The sequence below is a fragment of the Dasypus novemcinctus genome, chromosome 26 (assembly GCF_030445035.2).
Source record: "Dasypus novemcinctus isolate mDasNov1 chromosome 26, mDasNov1.1.hap2, whole genome shotgun sequence".
NCBI lineage: Eukaryota > Metazoa > Chordata > Mammalia > Cingulata > Dasypodidae > Dasypus > Dasypus novemcinctus.
The window spans coordinates 61,588,009-61,608,563 of record NC_080698.1 but is presented as its reverse complement, the minus strand read 5'-3'; the positions used below and the strand labels follow the sequence as shown (position 1 = coordinate 61,608,563).

General features: G+C 40.3%; 1 long non-coding RNA gene across 3 annotated transcripts in view; it reads right to left on the bottom strand.

The window, feature by feature from the left end:
* The window catches only part of LOC131276192 (uncharacterized), a 63,057-nt gene that overhangs the window by 34,982 nt on the left and 7,520 nt on the right, over positions 1-20,555 (bottom strand). For 2 of the 3 annotated variants that reach the window (XR_009183707.1, XR_009183706.1), the window contains one exon: positions 17,683-17,823. This is a non-coding gene — a long non-coding RNA (uncharacterized lncRNA). Of the gene's footprint in view, positions 1-17,682; positions 17,824-18,527; positions 19,284-20,555 lie in introns of those variants that run through there. The other variant, XR_009183705.1, reaches the window with a different exon arrangement.

The following is a 20,555-nucleotide window of genomic DNA, read 5'->3' as shown; positions in this document are numbered from 1 at the left end:
AAGTCATTCCATTCTCTTCACAGCCGCGTCTATATAATCCACTGCGAACATTATATTCAACTGTGAAATACTGAACGTTTTGCCATGACAAGATAAATTTGCTCACTTTCATCACTGCTATGCAGCAGTGTACTGGAAGTTCTAGCCAGAGGAATTGGGCAAGAAAAACGGAACTGAAGAAGGAAGCTATCCTGATACACGGATGACATAATCTTTAAGTAGATATTCCCAAAGAACCCACAAAAATACTACTGGAACAAATACAGACATTAAGCAAACTTGCATTGTATGAGATATACACACAAAAGTCAGTTCTGCTGCTTATACAGTACGGTAAAAAAAAGTCTGAGACAGAATTTTTTAAAAAATCCATTCCATTACCCTCTAACGAATAAAATATCTAGGAATGAATTTATTGAAAGCGTAAAGCACTTGAACAGGAGCAGTCATACCTGAATGAAACTGAAGAAGACTTAAACAAATGGCAAGACATCCATTGTTCATGGATGGTAAGACTAAATATCGTTCTAATACCAATACTACCCACAGGGAACTACAGGTTTGGTATTATAGTTATAAACATCCCAACCGACTTTTTTTTTTTTTTTTTTTTTTTTTTTTTACAGAAATGGAAAAACAGATGCTCCAATTTACATGACATCAGCAAGTGGCTAGACTATGCAAAACAAACAACTTTATGGTGAGATTGTGATTGATTAATTTATAGAACAGGAGGAGGGCTTTGTTATGATCTGGCTGCTTTAGATATGTAGGAACTTCTGGGATACTCTGAGGAATATTGGGGTTCACAGAAAAAGGGGTTCTAATTCTCCCTCTTAATGGACTGCCATCATTTTCCTGAAATTCTATGGGAACTCAGAGGCAAAGATGTAGAATATCTCTGAGAACACTACTGTGTCTTTCCTTTGGGGAATTTTCATTTAGGCTGGGTGCAGTCTTGGGTTCTCAGAAGGAAAGAGTGCTCTCTGGAAGAATAAATAATTCGCCATGTCCCCTCCTCTATATACCCTAAATCATAGGATCTACATTGAGTTAAGCATGAACAAGGGTATGACGATTTACTCAACATAGTGACCAGTAAAATTCACATGAAAAAGAGAAAGTCTCATTGACACATCTTACAGAATGGACACAATTTAGTTGAAGAAGGATTGCGGAAGGTGTATATACCAGGCTGCTCAAAGAGCGGTTCAGGTCTTCAGTCAGGGAGACAAATGTTGACAACCTCTAGAGAAGTTCTCATATCGGTGATTGTACTTTTCAGCCCCAGAATTTCTATTTCAGTTGATTTTACACTTTTACCTCTTTACTGATATTCTGTTTACTGAGACATCATCCTCATATTCTCCTTTCATCATTGAGCATATTAAAAATCTGTCATTTATAACTGAAGGATATTTTCAACTGAAGGATATTTTCTATTAATTGTCTTTTCTCTTGTGTGTGGGACATTTGCTCTTGGTACACTCCATGCCCATAAAACTGGATCTTTTGAATATTTTAAGGTGGCCAGTCTGGAAATTAGATTTTCCTGAATCCAGGGTTTGTTGTGACTGCTTGTTGTTTTTCTTTGTTTGGTCACTTCTTGGCACTAATTGTGTGAAGTCAGTACAATTTGTCATGGATAGTCACTAAAATCTCTTGCCCCGTAGCTTACTGGCCAGACTGTGAATGGACAGAAATTTCCACATATGCCTAAAACCAACAATAAATTTAAAAGTCCTTGCAGATATGTTGTATGTTTACACTGCAACATGGCTTCAACACTCAGTTTATGACTTCACAACTCCACATGTCCTGTTTGTACAAATCTTAATAGTAAACCAGAAATGAGTGCTTAGGTTGTTCTCAGGTCCTTTTTATACATGCACCCAATCCTTCTTATACATAGTTTGTACATAACCAGGAATATATTGCAGCTTTTCAAAGATCTTATTAGCCAAAGCACCTCATTCCTCAGCCTTCCTCCAAAATATTTGTCTCAGTGTTTTTGCTGCACCAATGTATTCCTGTGAGCCATGTGGCATCAACCAGTCTATTTGTCTTAAATGTTTTGGGTGAATACCTCCCGGGTAACTGCCTGAGCACTGAGAGTTCCCTTAGGTGAAATATACGCAGGTCCTTGCAGAAGGACCTCCATGGATTTGCCATCCAAGTAAAACAGTCAACCAGAAGCCTCTGTGAATAAGGTCCTTTCTGCTCCCTCTGGTATAGATTATTGTAACAGAAATGCAGGCTGTTGTCTTCAAAGCCATACCAAGGCGGTGAGCAGAATGGGACCAGGGTAAAGGAAAATAACCCAAATCTCTGACAAGTTTCACCTGTTTCATTTTTTTTTTTTCTTTCCCTTACCTGATTCAAAGTTCCCCTTCTTGCTGCATGATTTTGGTTAGATTCCACAGTTCATAACAATTTTATTCTGCTATTTTTGTCATTTTCTTTTTTGCTTTTGTGGATGGGCTGACTCCAGGACTCCCCAAATACACTATTTTTGATGTTGACATTCTGCTCCTTTATAACTAACCAGCCCTTAAAATTTGTACATAGTGTGAAATACTTTCCCAATAATCCATGATCTGAAATTCCAGATACATATTTCATTATTTCACTCTGCTTGGGGTTATTCTTTAAGCAGAAGCTTTATAACATCCTAATGACTGTTTATCATCTTCCCTCTTCCTTTTCTCCCACAGTTATTCTCAAATTGCCTTTGCTTGCCACACATCTTGAACTAGTATGGGGATAGCAGGAATGGTGAGAGTGCCTCCATGGGTATTTTTTGTTTTTCCATTTTAAAAAAAATTATATACACACACACACACACACACACACAAAGAAGCTTTAGAATACAAAAGTGGTACATCCAAGGGATTCTCATACGCCCCACTCCCTATCCCTCTGACATTTTCACACATTATCAACATCCTTCATTACTGTGTTACATTTGTTAAAATTGACAAACCCATGTTGAAGCACAGCTATTAACCATGGACTACATTTTACAATATAGTCTACATTCTGTCCTGCACAATTTTGTAGATTAAGACAGAATATCCAATGACCTGTATCTGTCATTGCAATGTCAGGCAAGACAACTCCAATGTCCTGAAAATGCCCTCGCATTACTCCTATTCATTCCTCCCATCCCTCAGAACCTCTTGTGGTCACTGCCTTTATATCAATGATAAGGGTTCTTCCAGTACTAGAGTAACAGTAAGTCTTTTATATCTACGTCAATAATGTCTACTTTAGTCCATTGTCCACGCCCCAATCTTGAGGATTTTGGGATGGTGATGCCCCCAAAATATACAAATTTTAAAAATAAAAACACACAATTTAAAAATTGATGGGGCTGAGGGGTGGGGAGTGGGGTATAAGGGAACCTCTTATGTTTTTTAAGGTAATATTTTATGTGATCTATTAACTTTAAAAAAGATAATTAAAAAAATAAAAATAAAAATTGAAAAACTAATAATAATGTCCACATTAGTCCATTGCTCATGCCCCAGTATTGAGGACTTGGGAATGGTGATGCCCACTCTACTTCTAACTGAGAGGTAGCTTAGATCCCTTGGGGCAGATGGATGGAACTATCTGGCTTGCAATTGCAGGCACTCTCTGTTACTTGTAATGAGTGTTCTCAATCATCATCTCCCTGTTAGTTGTCCTGAGCTCATCCAAAGAACTGGAGTGTAGGTGTAGGAACTCTGCTGAAATTCAGGGCTCAAATGGCCCATGGATGGACCAATGATTTAAGTCTCTGGGACATATATTTAACAAGTATAGTGCTAATTAGAGGATCAAATAAAAGGGGCAGGATAGCCATGTGTAGACAACCCAATGAATGAGTATAACTATGTTACATTGTGGAGCATATATACCAAAATAAGGCAGGGAATGGAATTCCTGGGCTGTCTGCCCTCCTTATAGTGTCTAGATGTCTCCAGAGCCCTCAGAAGCCCCACTATTTGAGGCACTGTTTACTGTGGCAGTCAAAGAGATCCTGGTAATAGTTGCAAAAACATAACCACAGGAATGGCCTCCCAACTCACTTTGAAATTTCTAAGTATAAAAACTCGTTTGTATTTAATATTGCCCCCTTTTGGTCAAGCTGTTTTTCTAGATGCATTGCTAGTTGGTGCTTGGTAACAATCCCCTGGTGCCAGGGAGGCTCATCCCTGTGAGTCATGTCCCATGGAGAGGGGGTGGTAGTGTATTTATATCCTGAGTTTGGCTTAGGGAGAAGACACATTTAAACAAGAAGGAGGCTTTCAGGAGGTAACACTTAGGCAATATATAATACTAGGATAAGTTTCAATTTCACAAGGAAAGGCTCATAAGTACAGTCACCAATATCAAGGGTCTGCCTTAATATTCTGCCTTTCTTTAATAGGCACTGCAGCACTCTGGGATTCTTGCTGTCCTATTAGAGAACGTAGCAGAACTCCCCAGAATGGGAGTTCAATATCCTTTTCATTATTGTGTGATTTGTGAATGGAACTGGCCCTTCCGTAGACAATATATTGCATGAGTCCTTGGTCTGTTTCCTTCTATTCTGGATGGCACTCACTGTCTGTTCTCTGCTGCTGTCCTCTCTGCTAATAATGGGTGAAGCCCTTCTCTTTTGTGAGACTGTGATGGTTTAAAACGTATCACATGGTGTGGTCTTTGGTTGCAATCTGGCTGACCTAAATATATAGTTATTGGTGGGATTCCTTGAGGGAAATATGTGTTCACTGAGTATGGGCATGTAATTCTCCCACTTCACAGAAGGACAAAATCCCCCCATATGTCTTGTTGGGACTCTCAGGGAAGGACAAAATCTATCTCTAGGAAAAGGACTGGCTGTCTCCCTTGGGGTTTAGGGATCAGGCTGCAAGCAGGCTGGAGTTATCAACAGGATGTGGAAGACTGTGAAAGAACAAATCATCCACAGAGTCTCTTTATTCAGTGTACAATAAATCATAGGATCTGTAGTGAGTTCCTGAACTGAAAAAGGGTGTGGAAAGGCATTTAATATCTCTTGTGATCAGTAAAATTGATATGGACTGCCAGATTTCAGAGCAATAGCTTCCTGAGTCGACTCGATTTGGTGAGAAAGGGCCCAAGCAGGGAAGATACATACTCAGTGCTTGTGTACTCACTACCCACTCTCAGTCTAGACTCCTCAGGAAGGTGTGCAGATGGTAGTCAGGGCGATAATTGGGGCCTGCAGACTTTATACATAATACCAACAATCCCCAATGCAGCAGGTGACTTTTGCAGTGGATGATCATCAACTGGTCATCTAAGGTTGGTCAATGGAAGGTGAATCTAATCCTTTGATGATCTGTTACATGGTAGTTGGTCTGGAATGCCTGCAGTTTAGAGACAGCTTGTGAGCCATGTAGACCACTAGTTATTCAAGGTAGTCACTTGACTCCCAGAAGGTCTCACAGCAGGAAAGAGAAGCACTGACGATGCAGGGAAGGAAGGCCACAAGTTTGGAGTTTATCTACACCATCAGTGGACTTCATGTAAGGGAAATAACACTGTCATTTAGGTCAAGGTTTGTAATGTAGTATCAGGAGGTTGGGTCAGGATTTGGGCCCTCTCGTGGCTCAGGAATATCCTCAGGAGCTTTGATTCTCACCCCCAGTTACTTTGTGGCAGGAATGTTTTTTAAAGGGAGGGTCCTAATATGCCACGGCTCATCTGGTAAACCAACAAGTCAAAAAATATGCAGAAAAGCAATTAGGAAATATTTTGAGATGAATGGCAACAAATGCACTACAACCAAACTTTTGGGATGTAGCAAAGGCAGTACTGAGAAGGAAATTTATACCCCTAAATGATTATATTACAAAAGAAGAAAGAGGAAAAATAAAAGACCTAAGTGCACACCAGGAGGAACTAGCAGAAGAACAGCAGACTAAATCCAAAACTAGCAGGAGGAAATTACAAACATTAGATAATAAATAATGAGATAGAGAATAAAATGCAAAAACAATAGAGAAGTATTGAGAAAACCAGATGTTGGTTCTTTGGAAAGATCAATAAAGTTGACAAACCTTTAGCTAGACAGACAAAGGAAGAAAGGGAGAGGATGCAAATAAATAACTTCAGAAATGAGCAGGGAACATTACCACTGATCCCACAGGAGTAAAAAAGATCTTGTTCTTCTTTGTCAAAGATAGCCAGTGCAGTATACCAAAAATGCATCAGCTTTTTCTAAAGAGCATTTCTTAGGGTAAAAGCTTACACTTCTGAGGCTGCAAAAATGTCCAGACTGAGGCATCATCAGATATGCTTTCTCATCAAAGTTGGCTGCTAGCAGACCCTGTAGCCCTGCCACATAGCAAGGCAAACCGGTGGCCTGTGTGTGCCCTCTCCTCCAGGCTGCATTCCCCTTGAGCTAGCTGTGGGCAATGAAGCATATGGCAGGGCTGGCCTCTTCATCTTGGAGCTACATTCTGTGCTTAGCCTGTTGGGTATCACATTTCTTCAGCTAGGGCAGCTAAAGATCCTCAGGTCTCTCTCACATGGCAGCTTAAAAATGACACCTGCCTTTGTGTTTTGATTCACTTCTCACTATATAGTATAAAAGACACCAGCAAGAGGGTGGAGGCCCAATCCGTGTTACCCTTCACTGATACAGTCCAATCAAAGGATCACACACTCACAGGCATGTATTAGTTTAAGTACTTGATCTTCTGGGATTCACAAACAACTTTAAACTGGCACAGATCTTAAGAGCACACTATCAACAACTATATGCCAACAAGGTAGACTCCTAGATGAAATAGAAAGATTCCTAGGAACTCTCAAGCAACCTTTGTGACTGTAGAAAAGATAGAAAATCTCAACAGAGCAGTTAAATGTAAAGGGATGAAATCAACACCAAAAACCTCCAAACAATCAGAGAAAGACTTGAAAAGATGACTCTCCAAAGAAGATATACACAGGGCCAGAAGGACCTTGAAAAGATGCTGAACGCCTTTAGGAAAATGCAAATTGAAACCACAATGAGGAAAGAGGATTTGGCTCAACTGATAGAGCACCTGCCTACTATATAGGATGTTCAGGGTTCAAACCCAGGGGCTCCTGACCTGTGTGGTGAGTTGGCCCACGCAGAGTGCTGACACGCTCAAGGAGTGCTGTGCCACACAGGGTTGTCCCCCACATAGGGGAACCCCAAGTACAAGCTGTGCATCCCAAGAGGAGAGCTGCATCATGTGAAAAAAGCACAGCCTGCCCAGGAGTGGAACCACACACACAGAGAGCTGACACAGCAAGATGATGCAACAAAAAGACACAGATCCCTGTGCCGCTGACAAGAATGTGAGCAGACTCAGAAGAACACAAAGTGAATGGACACAGAGAACAGACAGTGGGGAGGGGGGAGGGGATGTGGAGAGAAGTAAATAAAAAATAAACCTTAAAAGAAAAGGAAACCATAATGAGATACCTTTTCACATCCACTAAAACGGTTGCTATTAAAAACAGAAAATAACATGGGCTTCAAAATGGGCAGAAGTGTTGAATCATAGGCTATAAATTTCTATCATTTATAGATGAACTATTTCACATTAATTTAGATTGTCTTTAGCTACAAAGCCAAGGACTCTGTTTCCGTTTGCTTTCCTGTTCCTCAACTTAGTCTTTCTTCTGCCAAGGAAGGCCAAATAGTGCGAGTCTACGCTCGCTAACCAACCAGCTCCATACATTGGAGCCTGTTGACTTAATAAAGCAAATGTCCCTGAATAATGCATGAGCTGCTCCCCCAATGTATTAATTGTTATTCTATATCCCACTAGAGCTCCTGGAAGACATGGTGGAGGAGGCTCCTAGTGACGTGGCAGATGAGGAGGCCCCATCTAATGCTGAGGTAGTCACGTTTTCGTTTAAGATAGAAATGTTCCTTTCTCAGATTTATGCTTTTTCAACTAAGCATAGATCTTAATATATGATGATGTACATTACAGATAATGGGTGCTGTTTGGGGGAAGGAATATTTGCAGAGGGATTTCTACTAATAGATCACTGATAAAAGAAGGCATTAAAAATGGCAACACCAGGTCATAACCCATAGAGTTGGAGGCTTTTGCCTCAGCACCACTTTTCTTACTTGGATTAAGACTTCTGTAATTCCTGCCAAAATGGACTTGAGAGACAAAGCCCCCAGTTAAAGTTTGAGCCTTTCCCATAGGAGCCCACCATATGTATTCATGGGGTCTTTGATTTTATCACTGTGTCCCATTTGTTTTTATAAAATCACAGAGATCTGAGAAAAAAACAATAGTGTGTAGTCTGATTTTCATTACTCACTTTCTGCAACTGCAGGTGAACTCAAGAGACAACAAAAATGGTAGTTATTCTGGTTCATGCAACTGTTGTGGGAAAAATCAAAATAAAATAGGGAGTTTCCTCCAAGCTTTAGGCTGTGGACCCAGCCTGATCCTAGTTTCATTGGGAAATGAGGGTTGGGGTGTGATGAAAGGCTTTCATTAGGGTGTTCTGTCCTTGTTTCTACAGTTCCAAGTAGCAGCTGTGTTCTCTTGAGGTGGTAGAGATTTTAGTGTACAGGGGCTAATGGGAGTCCACGTGTGAGTCTCTGGGGTCTGATTTTGAGTCTGTGTGCATTAAACCGGGTGATATGTACCATTTACAAAGGAAAATTGCTAGGGCCAACTTTCTCAACTTTCTCAAATAAACCCTATCACCACTGAACATTTTATGCACATTCACTTCATCCAGCTGCACCTAGGGTGTGCTTTTTATCCCCCACAACACAGGTGGAGAAACTGAGTTGCAGAAATGAACAACAGCCTGAGCTGTCTGCTCCTCAGGGGAAGGGCCTCAATGTGAACCTAGGCTTTTGGCCCCAGTGCTGATGCTCTAAGCTATAGACCTGCACATTATACTCAGCCATGGGAGTTTCACAGGATTGGGGGTATGATGAAAGGTTTTTTGTTAAGGTATTCTGCCCTTGTTTCTAAAGTCCCCAGTAGAAATTGTGTTCCCTTTAGGTAACTATAGGATTATCATGTGCAATTCCCCGAAGAGTTATGTCCCACTTATGCAGAGAATTGCCAGTGTCAACTTTCTCAAACACATTGCATGATTTAGCCATTGGATCAGTAGACATCAGACAAAGGAGTTCTAGCATCTCCCTATGTCTTGGAATTACCTGAGTCGACAGAGAAACCAAACTGCCCACCATTTTAAGATAGCCTCAGTAGTCACACAGCCTAGGGCAGCAGGTTGTGCAGATTTTCACAGACTTTGATATAGTTATTAGTGTCAAAAACACATAGAAAGCCCACATGCTTCTGATCACCCCAAAATCCTCTGTTGTGATGCTGACTTGGTCAACCCTGCCAGAGTTGAGGTGTCAGCTCAGCAGGTCGCTCAAAGCAGATAGACATTGGAAGACAATTTACTGCATTTGATATCATCACCATAATGAACCCTATAGATGCTCAAGTTCTATGAGTCCTTGATAAAATAGAACCCGAAGACACTGGGCTTTCAATACATTCTTAACCTGGTGTTCAACACCCTTGTTGAAATGCTCTTGGAGATCTGGCTTAGAGGGAGTCAACACTAAATCCATGTGTCCCTCCATAATGACTTGTCACAGTGTTGAAACGGCAATGATGGAGAGCCACTCATGCAATGAATACACACACGTGGCACAGAAAAGGAAGACTGGAAGGAAAATTGTATGATAAATAAGTAATGATTATCAAATTATCTCAGTATATTCAAATCTACAATTACCTTTACAACAAAGCACTAGTGAATAGATGCAATAGAATGACTTGCCCAGGATTCAATGTAGTCCACGGAAAGGTTGCTTCTAATCAAGTAGAAATTCCTAAGAACATATAGTAAATGCCTTGTCAGTATATGTATATCCATGGAGGTTGAATTTGTCTGGAGATGTCCCATGATCCTGGCAACTTAGGCTAAATATGGAATAATCAGGAGGCATTTGGGGACTATCAATGAATACTATATATATATATAGTATTATTTATAGGCTACGGTCAGTTGTTATAGATTGCCAATAGCTACAAAGCTAAGGATTTTGATTCCTGCTTCTTCTCTGCTACACTCCTGGCCAACCTGCTTTCAGTACAGAAGATAGCCCCTACAGCAGGTCATACTAGGCTTCTTACACTACAAACTCTACACCCTTTAGTATCTTGCCCAAGACTAGAATCCTCCCTGAGAAACTTACATGTAACACACCAATATACTGAGAATTACTCTGTATCCTCCTGGCTCCCCAGGAACAACTGAAGGTGGTGCTTCCAAGGACCGAGAGGATGAGGAAGCCTCACCCAATGCCAAGGTGAGGATGCTATTCTTTGTCTAAGGGAGAGGGGTTGCTTTTTGTATTCTATCTTTTGCAACTGATTTCAGGTAAGGATGCCTAACAGTATGCATTATAGATGGTATATACAGTTTTTTAGGAATGCAGAGTGTTTCATGGGAGCATGTTCCAACTGATCCATGATTCAACAGGGTATCTAGAAATGGCAGGAGTAGATTATAAACTATGTGGTAAAGGTCCTTTTCCTCAGCTGCAATTTTTATTTTATTGCTTGGAGTAAGAATTTGTAATCACATACCAAAATGGACCTGAGAGACTTTCTAGGAAAAGCTTGTGCCTTAATAGATGTGTCCTGCTATACTTTCTTGTGGGGCTTTGCCTTCACCACTGTTTCCTATCTGCTTTTCTAATGGTATCAAGCAAGCAAAAGTCCTGTTCAAACAGGGTATAGCATGATGTAATACTCATAGATTTTTCTTTAATTGCAGGTGGCTCTAGGAATAAGTGAAATGGTATGTATCTAGAATTACTGATATCTGGAAAAACATGGAAGATAAGATACCAGTGTATCAATAGTGGATTTGTCTGCAGTGATAGTGGTTCTAGTTATTGGGAGGAATGAGGATTGGGGTGTGGTTAAAAAAGTGATTTTCAAAGGGAAGAATTATGGGGCATGCTCTAAAGTCCTGAAAGCAGCTGTGTTCCCTTTAGGTGGCACGGATTTGTGTGTACAGGGGTTACTGAGTGAGCCTATGTGGCGGTCATTGTGAATGGGTGACTGTGGGATGTCAGTGTTTGCTTTCCCAAGAGATGTGCCCAACTCACCCTGTACATTTGCCATTGCAAACTTTCTCAAAAACCAAACCATTAATATTGCACATGTAGCATATATTCACTCATAAAATCTTTACCACAAAATTCTGGTTATGTTTACTCTCCCCACCTCTTACATGCAGACTGAGGGGCACAGATTAATAACCTAAGATCTCGAGTTTCTAAGAGGTAGAGTGAAAATGAGAACACAGGCATGAGGCCCATATGCTGATACTCTGAATTACCCACTCTCACTTAGCTCACAGACATGATTCATTAGTGGCCATGCAAAGGATTCCCATCATCCATGTATAGCCATTTGCCTACAGGGCTCCTAAACACTCATCTTATATATCAGGAAGCCTGAGGGTCACATAACCCAGGCTACCATTAGGGGCATTTTACTAGATACTTAGACATAGCTGTTCGTGTCAAAAGCAACAGAAGTCCTCATGTTTCTGTCAAGCTCACAGATTCTCAGAATTGGGAGACATCTGAGGACAAGCCTGTCAATCTTTGCCAGTGCTGGGTCACTGCTAAGTACCTGGCCCAACAAGATAATAATCAGGGACTTGTTTTCATCTATTTGATAACTTTATCACCCTGAGCCCTTCAAATGATCAAATCTAAGCTACACACTCAAGGGACAATAACCAATAAGATCGTAAAGTCCCACTTAGTCATTAGCCTACTTTCCATTGCCCTTCTTGCAACTCTCTTGTAGAGTTGGTATAGAGCCTCCATGCTCAACCTGTGCCTCCCTCCTCATGAACTGGCCCACTATGGCTGGTTAGTGTGAGCACGGAGTGTCACAGCACTCAACAAATGTGCATAAGTGATAAAGAAAAGGAAGATGGAGGGAAAATATTATGTCATAATTGCTTATTTTTAAATGGCAGGGTATCAGTATTATCAAAACCACTGTAATTATCTTTATAAGGACTAATGATTTAATACGATAGAATGCTTTGCCTAGAATTAAATCCAGTCCACCAATAAAAGTTTGCTTATTATAAAGAGAAAAATACTTCATAAGAGATGAGAATTCTAGCAGCAACACTTTGAATGTGTGGAATTTGAAATGATCTTGGAAAGTTCAACAGGACAGTCACAAAATGGTCAGGAGGAGTGATGGGACTCTGTCAATGAATCATAGTGTCCGTTTTAGTACCATTTATAGATCATTTCATGTTACAATGGGATGCCTTTACATACACAACCAAAGAAACTTATTTCTCATTTGTTTTCTGCTCCTCCTCTTTACAATCCTTCCACCCAGGAGGTTGGTCCAGCAACTGATCATTCCAGGCTTACTATCCATCTACCCCCTTGCTCTCTTGCCTGTTACCACATCATGTGCAGCTCCCTTAGTAACCCAAGAGGAACATCCCAATGTACTGACAGTTACTCTATCCTTCTAGCTCTCCCTGAGGACCTGGTGGAGGAGATTCCTAGTGATAGGAAGGAGGAGGAGGTCCCATCTAATTCCAAGGTAAGGTTGCCTTTCTTTGTCTGAGCCAAAATTGTCACTTTATTATTTTTCAAATGAGTTCAGACATGAAAATCTGACCATGTAATTATAGATGATGTAGGATTCCTTTGTTTGGGGGAGACGTCAATGGGAACCTATAATTAACTGACCCTGGATTCAAGAGGGTGGCAGCAACCAAGTGTTCAGTACAGTGACTTTTCCTCACAGGCAGTTTTTCCTCCTAGGATTAAAAATATTTCAACACCCAACCTAAATTCTCAACCTAAGTATACTTGACAGAAGCATCGCTCAGGAAAAGCTTGTGCCATTGCACACACCTGCTGCAATTATTTATGGAGACTGACTTGACCTGATTCCCATTTGCTTTTCTAAAGGTATACAGAGAACAAAAGCCGGTGCAAACACTATATGGCATGGTCGAGCCCTCAGAGTACTGTGGGTTTTTTGCTTGTTTTTTGCCTAATTGTAGGTGGCCTTGGGAACAAGAAAAAAAACGGTATATATTGTGGAACCACTCATTTATTGAGAATGAAGCTATGATTAAAACCCAGGCTTTTGTGCTTCCTGTGGTGTGGGAACCCTAAAACCACTTTCCAGATGGGAATGAGTTATGGCCACTGTTTATGTTCTAGGTAAAGGAAAACGGCTATGTTCTACAGTCCTTGTAAACAGCTGTGTTCCCTTTAGGTGGTGTGGGTTTGCATATGGCAGTTGAGTGGGAACCGCATTTAAGAATAGTTTGTGATTGTGAAGGTTGGGTGAGGGTGAGTGTGTTTCCCTATGAGGTATTTCCCAACTATGCAGGACAATTATTGTCAACTTTCTCAAATTTATCCCTTCATGACTGCACACTTTACATATACTGATTCAATCAATCCACAGAACGACAGTACTAGGGCTTTGTTTAATGTTTCCCCACACCTTGGGTGGAAAAACTGTGGTGCAGAGATGAATAGCCTAGGATTTCAAGCTCCTACGTATAGGAGCCTCTGTGAAATCAGGCATGCAGCCCCAATGCTGATGCCCCAAGTCACTATATTCATTCACTGGTCAGCCATGTGGTCAGTGTACACCATGCAAGGGAGGCTGAACCTCCACTTATATTCCTGGAAGTATCCAAACTGTAGAGACCCCAATCCCTACTCCTCATTGTAAGTAGTATCAGTGGTGTCATTAGACAAAGAGGTGACAAATGCCTTTACCCACTATGGCCTCGACACAGTACCACACAGAGAAAGCCCCCATTCTTGTGGTCAGTTCAGAGATTCTGAGAGGTGTTTACTGTAGTAAATCCTCCAACCTGGCCCCAACCAGATAAGTATCAGGGATATATTTTAGCGTATTTGATAACATCATCAACATGAGCTTTAGAAATGTTCAAATCCTGTAGCTCCACAACCAAGGGACAGTGACCGAAAGAACTCAAGTTACCACTTCATGACCAGCCTGGTGCCCACAGTCCTTATTTCAAGTTTTACAGCTGAGTTAGAGTCTAAATGCTAACCCCACCCTTCCCCTTAGCCATGGGGAGTGTAAACATGGACAACAAACCCAGTCAATGAACACACACACGGGGTATAGGAAAGGAAGACTGGAAGAAAAAACATTACATAATATTTAACTGTCCATTTTAAATGGTAGTATTTTAGTAGTTTCCAACCTTGTTTAATTGATTATATTTCTGATGAATGATTAGTGAATAAATACAATAGAATGCTCTCTCTAGAATTGAATCCAGTCCCACAATAAAAGGTTATAAATAAAAATGTCTTTAAAACAATTATTCTATTGTTACATTTTGGGAAGAAAATACATTGTTGGCAGTCAATCAAGTGCAAAATTCTACACAACAGCTAATAAATGCAGTGTAGTATAGGTGGAACCGTGGAGGCTAAAATGTTTTTTGAATTAGTCAAGAAGATAGTGGCATTTGAGTTTGGCTTCAAAATAGCAGGAGGAGTAATCGGTTTCACAAGACATGGGGCAGTTTAATAGTGAACCCTGTGGTGGATGGTGGATTTTTGTTAACAGTACGAATATGAGAACATTCTTACGTGAATTATAGCAAATGTATAATACAAATACACGGTGCTAATAACACGATGGTTTATGGAGAAATTTTTCTCCATAAACTACACCTAATGCAAGCTTTAGACCATACTTAGTAGTAATATTTGAATGTTATTTCATCAATTATAACAAAAGTTCCACAATAATGCAGGATGTTTGTGGTAGGATAGTATTACCCAAAGGGGTGCTGATGCAAAGTACCAGAAATATTCTGGTTCTTGTAAAGTGTATTTATTTGGGGTAGAAGCTTATAGTTACAAGGCCCTAAAGAGTCCAACTCAAGGTACCCTAAGTGATATTTTCTCACCAAATGTCTGTTACTACATGTTGAACAAGATGGCTGCTGATCTCTTCAGAGTTCAGCCTTCCTCTTTCCTCTTAAGACTCCATGGGCCCAGTTTCTTCAGATCTTAGCATAGGCTGGCATAAGGCTCATCTCTCTTCAGGGCTCATTTCTTTCCAGGCTCAGTTCTAGTCTCTTCACAAGGTCAGCTGTTTACTATCAGGGGAACATCTCCTCTCATCCCAGGGCCTCTGCCATGTCTATGGAGCTGTCTCTCTCCCTCTGTGTATATTCTCTGTGTGACTGCCTTTGTCTGAGAGTCTGTTTTATCAGCCCCCCAAGGCAGAGGGGAACTCAACCCTGCACACCCTAATGATGTAGTCAAATCAAAGTGCTAATCTTGATTTAATCAAGTAAATGCAAAGTCTTTGAATTTAAGTCAGTCAAAGAGTATCATGCCAAGAGCAAAAAGCCAGTTTACAAACAATGAATATCCCTTTCTGGAATTCATAAAAAATATCAAACTGCCCCAGGTGCTGTATGGGAATCCTGTATGTTACACATGTTTCTTTTGTAAACTCCCAACTTCTTTAAAAAAAAATACAAGTGAGAGAAACCATATAATCAATTATTAGTAACTGCTTTCCATTATTGTTTTAGTATTAATCTTTTGTTAAAGATGATGAGCTAATAAATGTCATGCTAAACAAATTTTTCTTTCTTGTACCTTAAATATATTTGTTTTAATGATCTGGATATTCTTTTGTTTCTGCTACTTTATCATCACAATAAATAATGAAGATTTTTGTTATTGCTACTTTACATTATAATCAGTAATGAAGCTGTCATTTCTTAGAGCTTACTAAAAGAAGCAGTAGAGCATTATGACTCAGATTCCATACTCTGGAACTAAACCACATAAACTGAAATCCCACCTCTGCCACTTAATTAGTTGCATGACCTTGGGCAACATACTTAACCCTCTCATCAGTAAATTAAGAACCTATGTTATTCCCCATTTATCTTACCCATCGGCTCTTTTGCAGTTGTTTTAGCATCTGGCCTTTATATACTTACTTACTCCGGAAAGGGATGCCATAGTCAAAAAAGAGAAAATGGGCCAAAACAGTGCTTCTGAATTTCAAAACAGGTTTTTAAAGCAAATGACAGAAAAGTATTGAAAGAAAAGGGCTTTGAGTTATCATAGGCTGCTCATTTTATGTTTTGCTTTGTTTAAAAGTCTAAGCTCTAAAGGTCTCAGGACTTAAAGAATTTTCTTCCCTTTGAAGAAAATATTGAGAATAGAAAAGAGGCAGGCTGGCACACTCCCAGACTTGATGGAGTACCCATGTTTGTTTATGTGGAGGGAAAAAGAGAGAAAGAAGACAATTTGGGCAATATGTCCTTTGTACCAGCCACTTGCATCCCAGGATAAGGGCTGGTAGGAAAGATAGAATGTCCAGTTACTGAAAACTGAGAGCCCTATGCTTGTCTTAGGAGGGAAGAATCATGCTTTTCTTGGCATCCAGCATAGTGTTTGAGCATCAGAAAACATATGACTTCTGCAGTCACATGGGACGTTGTGCATGGTTTAATGCTTGTTGCCATCTTGAGATTCTTAATACATTTTCATATTGAACCAGGCCCCACAAATTATGTATCTGATCCTGTCTATGCAAAGGGGCCTGAAATAATTCTGAGCACCCAGCATATAAAGGAGACTAAAATATTATGATCATTTCCTCTACCCAGCAATGAGGGGAGTGAAGTGGTTGAGAGACATCAGACAGACCTGAAGAATCTTAATATTGGGGACAAGTATGCAGGACTGGCCTATACAGACTGAAAAGTAAAGATCAAGTGAAACAGGAAGATGCTCCAGCCTGATACTTTGATACACTGTAAATCTCGTGGAACTCCTGGTCCCCTGGGGAAACACAGAAGGAAAACTGCAGTAGCCTCAGACTCTGTTTCCCATATGCTACCAAATAGGGGCTCAAAATAGAAATAGAAATATTATTAAAATATGACATATTTGCATGCATGAGGTATGAGCTGTGGTTTTACCCTAAAAATCCATAAATAAAAGTGTGGCTTATTTTTTTAAAAGGAAGAAGTGGTAAGAATTCATCAGTGAACAATAGCATGTATTTTCCTACCCTTTGAAATTGACTATTTCATGTTGCTTTGGAATGTCTTTAATGACAAAGCTAAGGACTGCTTCCTTTTATTCTCCTGCTCCTCCATTTTGCTTCTTCCACTCCTGAGCAGCTCACTCTATACTAGTTGAAAACTGCCTCCATAATACTCTAATCCCTTCCCCAAGATAAACAAAGCACCATTAGTAATCCAGGAGAAACAGCCCCAGCACTGACTGTTAATCTCTGTCCCCCTAGTTCCCTGAGGGCCTGTTGGAGGAGCTTCTGAATGCCAGAGCAGTAGAGTAAGCTCCATCTGATTCCAAGGTGAGGTCACCTTTCTTTGTCTGAGATCAAGCTGTTGCTTTCTTGGTTTGGATAATCTGACCATGTACATTATAGGTGATATGCACAAAATTATTGGAGAATGTCTTCAATGGGAGTCTATTACTAGCTGATTCCTGTTTCTAGAGTAAAATCACAGAGGCAGCATCAACTTATAAACTATATGGTATTAGGCACACCTAATGAGCAATATTTTTACCTTGCATTAAGAATTCTGTAGCTGGTAACCAAAATGGATTTGAGAGCTGCATCAATGAGGAAAAACTCATTCCTTTTCCACAGGTGTCCCCTCACCGGTTTTGGCTTTCCTTTGTTTGACCATTCTTTCCTATCTGATATTCTAAAGTCAAGAAGAGGACAAAATCCTTCTGTTAGCATTACATAATAATTTGTAATTCTTACAGTGTATTCTTGTCTGTAATTTCAGCTGGCCTGAAAAGAAAGTGTCAATGGTAGGTGGGCTGAGGAAAAAAATCTACATGATAAGAAATGTGGGTCTTCTTGCTGGCTTCAGTCAAGAGCCCCCTGATTAAAACTTCCAGGTAGGAACAAGGATTTGGGTATGGGGAAGTAAATGGGTATTTCACGCAAGAACTAGAGTGATGTTTCTTGAATAGTTGGATTCTGTTTAGATGGCATGGGTTTGTGTTCATGTGAGTGTTGTGTGTGTATATGAGTATGTGCTGTGATTCTCAGTGTAATGAATGTGATTGCCAATGTGCATGTGTGAGATCCTATGTCTGCTCTGTGCCTTCCTAGATTTCTCTCCTATAACCACCAGCACAATTACCTGTGCAATTCCATAATAATTTCCTCAAGGACATATACGTATGTCCACATTATCAAATTATATACTTCAAATAATATAGTTCATTGTAAGTCAAGTATGCCTCTAAACCTGGAAAATATCCCATAACAACCCAGGAAAATGTTCAAAGGACTCCAAGTGAAAATTCTATGTTAAAAAATCACTGTCATTAGGATTTAATGAGAAGAATTCATTTAATACTGAATAGTATAGCCTGTGTAGAGCACTTTACTTACCCCTAATGGCACTTTCATTGACGATGATGAAAGAAAAGCAGCCCTATCTGTCCTTTTGAACATAGGAGAAAAGAGGCTTAGAATCCAAGTTAATTTTGCAGAAATGCAAAGTACCAAACAGGAAACTAGGCACTGAGATATTAGGTGGTTTGATACCAAAACACAATTTCATCATGCCTCTTCTGCCTGACAATCTCTAATCTTCTACTATGGCTTTGGCAACATTTGTCATTTTTAATTCTTGTTACTGAGCACCACACCACCAGGGCATCTGCAGCACAAGTACATGTCATCCATTTGTCAAAAGCCCAATTACCATGTGTGTTAGTAACTATGATACAGACAATGCAGAGTGAACATATTCATCCTCACAAAACATCTCCTGGGAGGCTGCTCAGAGTCTGCCGCTGAACTCATCTAACCCATTGGGCTCTTCTAACATAGACCACATCCACAAGAGTCCAACTTTCAGGGTGATAAGCTTGGAGGCTTGTGCTGTAACAGTCCAGCAAAATGGGAAAGTGAGAGGTTGAGAAAGAATTCCATCCCCACTTCTCTTTCATTTGCATACTGTGTCCAAAGTCCTGTGGAAGGTCTCTGACTCCAGAGCTCAGGGAAGGTCTGAGAACCCGGGGTAAAGAGTTGAGGTGATCTTGGGTGGCCAGCCTGGTCTCAACTGGAAAAGGAAGGGTCTGGTGTGCCATTCTCCCAATTAAAGTTCTTGGTGATATCTGTGTTCCTAAACAATACCTCCAATTGGCTTGTGAATTGGAGGTATGACTCTACCAGCAGTGATGACGGTAACAATCCAAGTAGGTAACAATGCTCACGGAAGTATCCAATGAGAGAGAGTTCCTGGGAGCAGTTGCCATTACCCCTTCTGCATTGGAGATGGAGGAGAGGGGTGTGAAATCAGAAAGTAAAGGAAATATTTATTGAGATCTGCTTTGTTCTTTTCATATTTCAGTAAGATCATAGTAAGAGATCCTATAATGTCATGGTCAGGAAGACATGGACAAAGTGATTGCCTTCTTAGAGGGAAAGGGTGGACAGTCTTCCCTACATTTAGAGTATGTGAGGACTGGAAAAGGGATTGTGGAGACCTTAGACCAAACTTAGATGGTAAAGGTGAAGCAATCAAGGCCCAAGGAATACAATGTTGTGATAATTACAAAATTATGTGCTGGGATAAGGTCATAACCAGGCATGAACAATAGTTCAAGCTGTCCCCTCAACCCTAGCATTTTCCTTTCCTTTTACAAGGATGCCCCATCATGGTTACTGCCATGGTACATTCAGAAGCATTCTTCATCAAGTCAGATGATTCAGACACAGGGATGACAATCTGCATGTAATTCATGTCTTCTGTCTTTTTTCATCTATTCCTGCTCATAAACTTCTTTGAACCTCTCCCAACCTCTCCTCTTTTTATGATATTCATCTTGAAGGATTTGACCTCATCTAGGAAGTTGAGGTCATGGGTTTGAGAAGGTTTTTAACAACTTTCTACATCCTTTTCAACTGCTGTTTTAGCATTTCCATCATTTCCAAACCTACTATGCAGCATGCACAATCTCAAGTAAACCAGAATGTAACAGGACAGGAGCTGGGCTGGGAGTCAGGTGCCTTGGGCCACTCTTTCAGAGGGCACTTATGAATTTGGTTCTGGGCTGGACTCTCCCCTCATAGGTATGTTCCTGCAAATGGTATCTCTGGACAAGCAAGTTTTTTCTGTTCCTTACAGCTTACTACACTGTTTGAGGTGAAGGAGGAGTCTCTTTTCATAATTTCTCTTTTCCTGGAATATCCAGAAGGCATTGAAGAAATGAAAAGACAGAAAGAAGAGGAAAAGGAAATGTGAATGTGGAGTGAATAGGATGAAAAGGGAAGGGAATTAAGTTACACACATTACATTTCTTTCCTAACTTTCTCTTTGGCACTTCAGGAAAATCAGTAAAACTAAGGAGAACATTGGCATTGCCACAAATGAGGGTGAACATGGAGGTGGAGACAAGAACTGGCTGGTAA